The sequence below is a fragment of the Lytechinus variegatus genome, chromosome 2, assembly GCF_018143015.1.
Source record: "Lytechinus variegatus isolate NC3 chromosome 2, Lvar_3.0, whole genome shotgun sequence".
In the NCBI taxonomy this organism is placed as follows: domain Eukaryota; kingdom Metazoa; phylum Echinodermata; class Echinoidea; order Temnopleuroida; family Toxopneustidae; genus Lytechinus; species Lytechinus variegatus.
Genome location: NC_054741.1, coordinates 43,079,407 through 43,090,717, shown reverse-complemented (window position 1 = coordinate 43,090,717; position 11,311 = coordinate 43,079,407). Strand labels below are relative to the sequence as shown.

At 35.9% G+C, this 11,311-nt stretch overlaps 1 long non-coding RNA gene across 1 annotated transcript; it reads left to right on the top strand.

The window, feature by feature from the left end:
• Positions 1 to 1,296: 1,296 nt before the first annotated feature.
• LOC121409467 lies at positions 1,297 to 4,442 on the top strand. The gene is made up of 4 exons (XR_005969159.1): positions 1,297 to 1,359; positions 3,122 to 3,206; positions 3,637 to 3,810; positions 4,354 to 4,442. It is a non-coding gene; the product is annotated as an uncharacterized LOC121409467 (long non-coding RNA).
• Positions 4,443 to 11,311: the final 6,869 nt, after the last annotated feature.

Here is an 11,311-nt window from a genome sequence, read left to right as displayed (position 1 = left end):
GCATTCAAAGGCTTCAAAATTGGGCAGCTCGAATAATTTATCAAGTAACAGGATTTCACTTCTCTAAACCACTCCTTGAATCGTTACACTGGCTTCCCATACGACATCGTATAGTTTTTAAGTTACTTTTGTTAGTTTTTAAGTCTCTCAATAAGCAGGCACCTTTAAGTTTATATCTGCGTGATTGTTTGCCCCTATACACCCCTCGCAGGAATGTACGAGCCTCCAGTGACCCATTCCGTCTCACATATAAAATCACTAAGAAACTGGCTGGAGATAGGACTAATATTGGAATCGCTTACCTTTTACTCTTAGACAATCACCATCTGTTGCTTCATTTAAAAAGGGACTTAAAACCTTTCTCTTTTCCAATCCAGATTTTTAGGATTGTACGTTTTCATTTGTATATTTGTAATAATCTCCTTTTCTTCTTGTAAGCGCTTTGGGCCATTCTGGGAAAAGCGCAGTATATAAATAATAATAATAATTATGCCCTCTGTAATTTGATGATATTTTGAGTTTTACTTGGACTTTCGAAATAATTTTTGTGTCATTGGATAGCGTATGATGTATTCTTTCAATATTTGAAAAAATAACAATCATAAATATTTCATTTATTTTTATAAGCAAAACTAGGCCTAAGCATAATAGTTAATGTGTTTACTTCGTTGAGGATAGGACACTTTCCTTAGAATGATAACATAATTTATATCAACGTCATATATTTTTCAAGCACCACCCCTCCCTCCCAAAATAATGATCATAATGCTGACTTTCAGTCTAGAATCGCCCCTTTTGTGCTTAATTCATATGGGATTAAACAAGAAATTTGGTACACACATTGGGTGATTTCAAGTCCGGAGTTGGCGTTGGTATTGGAATATGAATTGTTTCCCCTAGCTTTTAAATCTATTTTGTGTGTCAGAAATCTGTTGCCATGGTAACAGCATATTATATGACATAAAATTGGTAAAAACTTTCAGTTTTAATTACTAGATCAATTTTCAACCAATTCTCATGAAATTTGGGTCACATATTGGCCCGAATTCACAAAGGTGGTTTCTGCAGAAACCATGGTTTTAACCGTGGGTTTTGCTGATTTTGGTATTCACAAAGGTGGTTTCAAATGAAACCATGGTTTCAACCGTGGGTTTTCGGCATGATTTTGAGTCAACTGTTTTAGGTGGTTTCAAACCGTGGGTTTTAGGAAAACCATGGTTTTTAGGCACATTGACCAATCACAGATCAGTATTTCGGTACAGTGCTGAGCAAGTGCATAGACGACGATAAATCAGCTTTGCACGAAATGAAGAGGAGCGAAGCACTTAATATCAGTATTTGCCGAGCTGTGAGAACATCGTAAGTAATTTACCATTTTATAGTGACAATGAATATTTTTTTCTACGTCTGCATGTATTTGTTTGTAAAGAAATATTATAATTAATGCTGTAAATGCATGCAAAGTTAAGAGCGGAACGGTTTTCTTGGGATGGAAAAAGCATTATCGCACGCAAGTTATTTTCCAGTCCCACGCGTGAAGTTTTGTGTCCTGTCAAAATATAACGAAGAGCTGTCCCGCCGACTCGCTCAGGAGAAGGCATTGTCATTGTGATATTATCTTACTGCAGAGCGGTAACATGACAAAGCCGCCAAAGTAGTCAGACTTTCAACCACACACAATTGTGCGAAATTCAAGAAAATTTTGTTCTTAATTAATTTGTACCTTAGTAGTCTAATTAAAGTAGTCTAGTGATCACAAATAATTTTTCAACATTCACTTATTCAGATCCAACTTGAGAAATGTAGTAGATCTATCATCTATCCTCGCACCCCTCGAGGACTCTGATATTTTTTATAATTTTTTTATCATGAAGCCGTAGCCAAGTTATACATGCTAGTCTATGCCTTGGGTTAACCCAGGGAACTCCCGCCTGCGTAGCGGGCGGGATCGGAGCCCAGGAGCTTACCGTGTAATTGACCATACTCACGGGACAAGGGTAGATTATGGTCAAAATATCTAGCAAGATAAATTATGAAAACAGAAATTATGCACTTACCACGATTATATGGATGAAGGTCTAACGATCGGCAGTTTTCCTGACATCTGGGCACAGCATGGAACCTCAAAAAACTAAAACTTCTCTCCTACCCCCGTTTCGATCAGCCATTTTGTTACAATTCATAACAAAAATGGCCGATCGAGACTAGTCTTGACGACGCAATGATGATGATTTTTTTAGATATGTCATATATTTCTTCATCATTGAAGAAATATAATATATGACATATCTAAAAAAATCATCATCATTGCGTCCTCAAGACTAGATCGAGATGGGGGTAGGAGAAAACTTTTCATTTTTTGAGGTTCCAGTCTGTGCCCAGATGTCAGAAAAACTGCCACTCGTTAGACCATCATCCATATAATCGTGGTAAGTGCATAATTTCTGTTTTCATAATTTATCTTGCTAGATATTTTGACCATAATCTACCCTTGTCCCGTGAGTATGGGTCAATACATGAATTACATGAGCTCCTGGGCGCCGGACCGCTACGTGGGCCGGCGCTCCCTGGGTTAGCCTTGGGTAGGCCCTAGGGCTATGTCAGTGTGTGTTGAAGCTGGTAAACAATTGATGGAATCCCCTTCAATATCCACATCACTGCAAATTGGTTAAATACACTAAATTTAAGTTTTATACCTTTTTTACATCTTATATCATAAAAAGAATAAATATTCTTATAGGGCCTATAATCAGATCGATCTGGTGGCCATTTTTTTTGCAAAATCTTTCCATCTCTTGCTGCGCACTGCGTAATACAACAGGCTTGACTCGCTTTGTTTACATTCTTGATGTAGCTACAATACGATTAACACAGGGAACTCCCGCCCTTAGCGGGCGGGAGTTCCCTGGGTTACAATACGATGAGCTACGTTGTGAAGCACCGTTCTGTAGATCAATTAATTGAATGGATTATTTTAACAAATCACCCCAAATGATAATAAGAATTTACATTTTGGTTGGAAATCTGGCAGGTTTGAAGAGATTTCGAATTATGTTTCATGTCCATTTGATTTAAAGCTTAATTTAATGTAGATCTATCTGTACTTTGTTTATTTCCGCAGTAAATTTTTGAATGGGTGAAAACATCTTACAAGTTAACATGCACAGGCTGTCCTGAGAGACTATTAAAGGAGGATTGTAAGAGAGGTATGTTCATTTTTGTTGTCGTTTCTATGTGGACTTTTGTCTATTTCCTGAATTTTGTCTTTGTCACCGTCTAAAACTTTTTTATCTAATTTGTTGTCATGATAAAGAAACACTTATTTGGATCAATTTCAATCTTGGTTGATGTACACATCTGACAGTGACTGAATTGATCTAAATTCCGTGTCACATGGTCATAGAGTATAATGCCTAAATGTCAAATATTTGTAGATCCAGTTGATCAATTTAAATTTAACTTTATGAGAATGGCAATCTGATTAGGTTGTGGGCAAAAAAAAGTCATTTGACCAAATATATGCAGATTTAAAAGGTAGGCCTATTAATTTTGACAGTACGCAGTAAAGGTAGTTAAGAATACATATTTTTTTCAATGTTTAAATATTTTCTTTTGCTTCTCACTCTAACTCAATAGGAATATGCCAACAAGAACTGCAATGAGGAGTCGTTGACAGGAGGAAACTTTTTAAAAGAGACCACACACTACCTCATCAACATGCTTGAAGATGATCTGAGCCTGAAGAGGGACAAAGGGCCTAGTGATAAGACTACCTTTCTGCAAGTATTGACAATTCTGCTTTTGTATGGTGTAAGTATTTTTTTAATGAGAAAGTTATATGACAATGACATCTCAAGACAAGCCTAGTGTATGCAAGTATTAGTGATATTCTTGTAAGAAGGAAGACTCAATGTAAAAAGTGAAAATAAATTTTGGCAACTGCCTGTTTTTAATTTACAATGAACTGTGCATATGATAATACAATCAGAAATGTAAATTAGAACTATATGTTTTGTCATCCATTGTGGACAGATTCTTCCAAAATCCCTAATTTACATTAAAGAAAAAAATATGAGAGGTTGCATCATGATCTTGGTTATTTGAAAAAAGTATTCATCGGCTATGCTCAATGTATGTTTGTCACACAAATGTTTATGGGATACGGATAGGTTTAGCCTTTAGACCAGGAAAGTAATTTTTAAAGGATTCCATATGGGAACCAGTCTTTTTTTTTCAAATCTTACAATGTAAAGACAATAGAATAGTTACATTTTGTTTTCTCTTTGTCATCTTAAAAAAATCAAAAAAACGCAGAGTAAGATGCAACTTCTGGCAATATATCTTCATTTACAGGATAATTTCAGGGAATACGTGGTGATGAGGCATCAGTGTTGCAATTATCTGTTTGTGAGTGATCAAAGATGTTTCGCAAGCCATAGCAAGAAAAAAGAGGTTTTGTGAGAACTTCAACAACCAGAGATGAGATTGAGACTACCCAACAACAACTGTGTGAGTGATCGATTGGACCCATGTCTATACAAGAATTCCTGGAGGGAAACAAGCCTTGTACTTTCCTGAAGGGCAAGTCCACCCCAACAAAAAGTTTCTTTGATATAATACAGAAAATTCCAATGAGCATAACACTAAACATTTCATCAAAATTTGATGTAAAATGAGAAAGTGTTAACAATTTGAAGTTTTGCTTATTTTCACAAAACAGACATCCTGGTCAGTATGCAAATGAGTGACAAAGTGACGTTCTCCACTCAGTGTTTCTTTTTGTAATATACTAGTATCATGATTTTTTTTTCCCTCATAATGTGTATAAAGTACAGGTGAGATATGGTTTGATTTCTCTCTGAAACTTTTGTAAAAAGCCATTGTGGCAACCTATACTCAATTCGATGAAGAGTTTTCTCATAATTGTGAATTCTGTAAAAAATCAAGCATTATGATATATTTCTACAGAAGAAAGAGTGAGTGTGTGATACTGATATAGACTTGCTTGCATATCCCCTGTTTTACCACTTTATTAATTTCTTATTTCACATCCTATTTTGACGTTTTCAGTGTCATGCATGTTTTATTTATCTCTATTCCAGTCACATTAACTTTTTTTTGTACAGTGGACTTGCTCTAGAACAGGTATTTTTTGTAATGTACAAGTAAGAATTTCATTATTTATTTGTGTCTTTTTTAACACTTTTTTTCAGGGGGGGGGGGGGGGGGTTGAATCGACCTCTCTTGAGATCTCTGCCAATGATCACATTAACGCCTTGAACATTGGTATGATAATAGTGGGGGATGTCCTGTGCAATGCTGTTTGGTTAATTTTTCCGAAATCGTCAGATCTTTTACATTAATTAATTATGCTAATTTCTGCATAAATCATACTTTTATACCATTGCTAACAATCAAAATGAAAAAAAAATCCTAGATTGAAAATGAATTTCTTATGTATTTTATTGTTTTATGAATTTCTTATGTATATCTTTGTTTTTCAAACTTGTTTATTGCCAAAATTATAGCAGAACATTTTTTTGAAGCATAATTATGCTGGAATCAAGTAATTTCACCTGTTAAAGTAAAAATAATCACGTCCATATGAAGAAGATGAGAAAATTCAAGATTGACTTTGTACACAAAATCACGTTTTGGAGCAATTTTGGGTCAGACATGCACTTATGTAAAGTTGAGTAATTTTCCAACAGCATGCCCATGCATCGTAAATTTGATCTCAAAAGATGTGCATGACTTCAAAGTAAAAAGTCGGCGAGTAGAATGGTCGCAAAATTTTGCACAGCGGAATGGTTGTGGAATATGTTGAGGGAGGGGGTTCATTCACCCTACCCCCACCATAGTTCTATGCCCCCCCTCCCCCCGGGTTTTACATGTAGGGTTAAAAGAGCACATTATTACTAAGAATTTCACATGAATACAAGTATTTGAAATGAACTTTTATCAGATTTAGTTTCTTTTATACTACATGTATCTAATTATTTTTTCATTAAAAAAAACGCTATTTAATCAGGACGCATCAAATGCAAATTCCTCATTTACTTTTTCATTTGAAATATTCTCACATAATTTAAGTTGTCTATTTCAAATGCTTAAGATTAAAACTTTGATAGCTCACAGAAAGTTTATTGCATGCCCCAAAATATGCGTATGTGTCCATGGGGGTCATCGATTCTCATTGCTCTTTCTTTGTTTTTGCATCAGTTGTAAACCATTGGGGATTAAATATCATATGCATGTCCAAGAGGATAATAAGGTCAAAAGATCATATAGCATACACTTTAGATTGATTGTGATATCAGGCAAGACTGGTGGTTCACCTTGTTTTTTGTTGAAATGTATTCTTTTAAAGTGTCCCCAGGGCAACAGCCTAGCTAGGGCAACCAGGTAGCCTTATGAGTAGAGCTCAACTCTGGCAAATAGGAAAACACTAGCTTGGCCTGGCACATGCACATTTAGGGAGCATGAATGAAACAAATTAAAAGGGCAATTAATGCATTTTCTTGGAAAAAAAATATAATTTCAATTGACCCCAAAGGATAACCTGATGGCCTGGTTTGGGAAACCAGGTAGCCTAACAAGTAGAGCTCGACTCGGGCAACCAGAAAAATACCAGTTAATAATTAACAATAATAATTATTCATTTGGGCCATTATTGTATTGTAATACAAGAATGATGTGGCAATATATCAAAACTTAGACCTTATTATTTCACAAATGTTTGTAATTTTGCAATGTTTTTAAAATGCCAATTGATTATTAGATTTTCAGTGTGTTATATTTTATGTAATTTCCTGGTGTGATTTTCCAAGGTGCAAGATGGTTTCATGCAAATTCAATAAAGATATACAGAAAAATGATAAAAGAAGAGTAGTCTTTTGCCTTTTGTTCTGATTTGGACGAAATAATCATGAAGATGATCAAGATGAATTTGGTGGTGATGAGGATGATGGTGTTGGTGCTGCTGATGGTGACAAGTGTGGTGGTGGTTATACATGTAATGGTGGTGACGATGTTGGTGGTGATGATAATGAGGTTGATGAAAATGAAGATGATGGCAATGGTGATGTTAGTGTTGATGATGGTAATGTTGATGACGATAGTAATGATCATCCCCTTTCATCTTCATCACTCTTATTTATATGTATCCCTCTCATCTACATCTCTCCTCTAATCATCTCCCTTATCATCTGAGTTCATCTCCATCCCTCGTCTCACCATCTCCATCACTCTATCCTTTCATCTCTCATCTCAATCCTCAGTTTCCCTCCATCCCTCATCTCCATCACCCTCATCACCCTCTTCAACTCTATTCCTCTCATTTCCATCCCTCTCAACATCTCCATTTTCTCATATCTCCATTCATCTCAGGAAAATGCATATACACAAGATAGAATTCAGCAGTAAAAATACTTGTTTTGAAATATAATATCCCTCTGTGAAGTGGGTTTTATTACTTGCCATATGAAGTTGAATAATTACATAGTAAACACTATACTTAATCAAATTTGCATTTTTGAAAGAGAAACTGAAAGTTTCATGCACATTTTCAGTGGATATAAAAGTTTTCAGTGGATATAAAAGTTTTCAGTAAAATTACATTTTTTAAATAAATTCCAGGGGGGGGGGGGGCAACTGCTGCATAGAGCCATGCTTTTGAACATTTTTGGGGCCGGGATTATATCGTCCCAAGCTGGCCCCCATGTATATTTTCCTTTAATACATTTTTGGGGCCGTGGCAAAAAACGCCCGACCCCCCCCCCCTGCAGCGCCTGTGCATGTGTACTATACATGCAATTTTAGCCTGAATGATGAATCGAACATCTACAAGTCAAGAAATTGAAGCCTATTACCACTTAAAACCAAGCTACACACCATGGAAAATAAATATATTTATTTAAAAAAAGTAGAAGGGCAGATCCTACGATGTAAAGCTTCATCTAATTTTGTCTGAAGGAGAGCAGCAATAGACATTCTTTGATCGATGAATTAACAGGCTTAGTCCTACAAGTCGTTGGAGTAAACTAAACTCAGCCAAGCTCGGCTCTTTGTCTTTGACTGTACATGCACACTTCCATTGGGCCTTTTTGGGGATATCTTCGGGTCTGAAGCGCCCCGGCAGCTACGGGGGCCGAGCTACTAGTAATATTGTGATGAAAAGCACCCGAATCTTTAATCCGTTTTTCGCTACTCACGATCAGAGATAAAGTTGATAAACCTCAACAAATCAGGCATCTACACTAAGTTTTACTCTTTCTATGAAGAAATTGAGTTGAGGGAATACAAGAGAGTCTATCTTCTGCGACAAAAGTGAAGAAAATAAATTATGATCACAAAATTAAGTCAGTTGTTGAGCGGGGTCCCGGGGCCGAGTCGATCACCAAATACAGTACAGCAGCTAATACATCTGGTCGCATGTCATAAGGTGGTCCAATTTCGCGAACAGGGTAAAAATGGTCAAAAATTTTATTTTTTTATATGTTATAGCTATTACCATTCTCTAAATAATGAAACAGTTTTAAGTCTTGACTACCTTTATTTCTCCTTAAAATGACTAATTAACAGCTAATTATTACATAGACATCAATGTAAATGTGAATTTTGAAATGTGTTTTTCTCAAATTGGACCTGCTGCACATAAAATGGTGTCAAAAGTTAATGCAACATTGGATCACCCTAGAAAATTGCAGTTATAATCTTGAAACATCAATAATTAGATCTGTACAAAAAATTGAATAATTATCTATTATTGTATGCATATTAATTATACTAATTAATTAACAGTATTTAATTTCACATTTTTGCCCCCAAAATACCTGTCACTGTATTTATATGCTTGGCAAAACAACAACATCATGGGTAGAAATGTTTGTTGCAATGATACACAACATTTGTGCTAAAAATTGAGATTACAAATTAGATAATTAACAAATCTCTCCGGTTTACTAATTGATTAGGTTGCAGATCAGAGCTGACATACACTTGTATTCAATAGCTGCATATTTTCAAAATTGTCAAATTTTTATGACATTTAGTTGTTCCCTGCTTTAAAACACCCAGAAATATGAGGATAACAGTCATATTACCGATTATAGTAAGTTGTTAATTAGGTTTAATTAATATTTTATCATTTACCGCATCCACCGGCTCCGCATCCACCGGCTCCACCACCCCTGTTACTTCAAACTTAATGTGCTATAGTTTTTGTTCCTGATATTGTATTGATCTAATTCATAGTAATATATTTAGCCTATAGTTCTAGCTTCAAAATGAGATACTACTCAATAAATTTGGTCAAGATGCTGTGATGTAGCAACAATTTATCCATGGCACAGTGTGGAAAATTGTTCATACGCCACCCTTTTTGCATACCCAACTTATGAAATGCGACCATCTGTACCTGGAAATCGCAAGATAATAGTAGCTAGAAGCGCATAAAATTACACCTTTTTCATTTTTTTTTTTTAAACGAAAGAAAGTTGTAGTAATTGAAGAATCAGACCGTATTGCCACTTATGCCAGTGCTAGCTGTAGAATGTAAGTTTTCAATGAAACTGAGCATGCTCAGTACGCGCTAAAAAGGGGAAATCCCTGGTTTTGAGGTAAAACCTGTGGTTTAAACCATGGTTTCATTTGAGTCCACTGTTGAAACCATGGTTTCATTTGAGACCACTGTTGAAACCGTGGGTTTTAGAAACCATCGTTTGTGAATACCAAATCTTAGAAACCATGGTTTTTCAAAAACCATGGTTTCTAAAACCCACGGTTTCTAGAAACCATGGTTTCAAACGAAACCACCTTTGTGAATTCGGGCCATTGAGTTTGAGGTAAAGATGTGAGAGACACATATAGTCAGGTCCAGATTTGAGAAAAGTAGAGTGCCTTAGGCAAATCGTGTTAGTGCTGAATTGAGAAGTGTTTTAACATAATTTGAGGGCGCTGAGTCCAAATTTGCTGTTTGCCAACCTTGATTTTGATGTTAAAATCCTCAAATTGGCAAAAACAAAATGGCCGCCATTCTACACCCATTTTTACTCTATTCTGACCCCCAACACTTGTAACAAAAATGTTTGTCAACGGTTTTTGGTACTATTTGATCTCAAAAATAACATACTAAAAATCCACCAAAATCCGTATCCGGGAAAGTGGTTATTTTCAAGATGGCGTCTAAGATGGCCGCCATGAACTGAAAATTAAAATAACTGGCACTTTATCTACCCTAGACACCTTTTCCGGTGCATACATGTGTTCAATGGTGGAGGGCGAAAAAGGAAAGAGTGAACAGAAGCACTCCAGGGTACCTGAAAATCCAAGATTGCGTAAAAATGGCTGCCATGTCCTAAAAATTCATAATTCATCTTTTACGTATTTTATTGTCTTTTGTTTGGGTTGTATTCATTGGTGATTTCAAGGGTCAAGAAGTAAACCGGGACAAGTTACAAGGACAGTCAACAGTCCACTATGTCCAAAAATCCAAGATGGCTTTTAAAAATTGGAGTCTAAAATAGCTGTTGTTATCTAAAAAAACCCAAACCCGACATAGTTTGTTTAATACCTGCCTTGGGCATATGATAGTGGTGTCTAACCCATGGTTTAATGGGTCAAGAAATACGTTAGGACAAGTAAAAAAGACAGTCTATGGTCTTCCATGTCCAAAAATCCAGGATGGTTTGCAAAAATGGAGTATAAAATGTCTCTCGTTAATTACAAACCGACAAAGTTTGTTTAATGACCGCCTGGAGAATGTGATTTTTAGTATAACGCATGGTTTAAAGGGTCAAGTATTAGATTGGGAGAAGTTACAAGGATAGTTAGTGGTTCCATTATGTCCAAAATCCATGATGGCTTCCAAAAATGGAGTCTATATAGGCCGTTCTCACCGAAAAACTGACATAGTTTGTTTAGTATCAGCCCGAGGTATATGATTTTGGTGTTTAACCCATGGTTTAAAGGGTCAAGTAATAAATAAGGACAAGTTACAAGGACAGTCAGAGGTCCAGCATGTCCAAGAATCCAAAAAGGCTTCCAAAATTGGAGTCTAAAATGGCTATTGTTAACTAAAAACTGTCATAGTTTGTTTAATATCCGCCTGGGGTACTGTATATGATTATGTTGTGTAACCCTTGGTTTAAATGGTCAAGTAATACATTAGGATAAGTTACAAGGGCAATCAATGGTCCTGCATGTCTAAAAATCCAAGATGGCTTCCAATTAAGGAGTCTAAAATGGCTACTGATACTCAAAAATTGACATAATCTATTTAAAATCCACTAGAGAAATATGATGTTGGTGT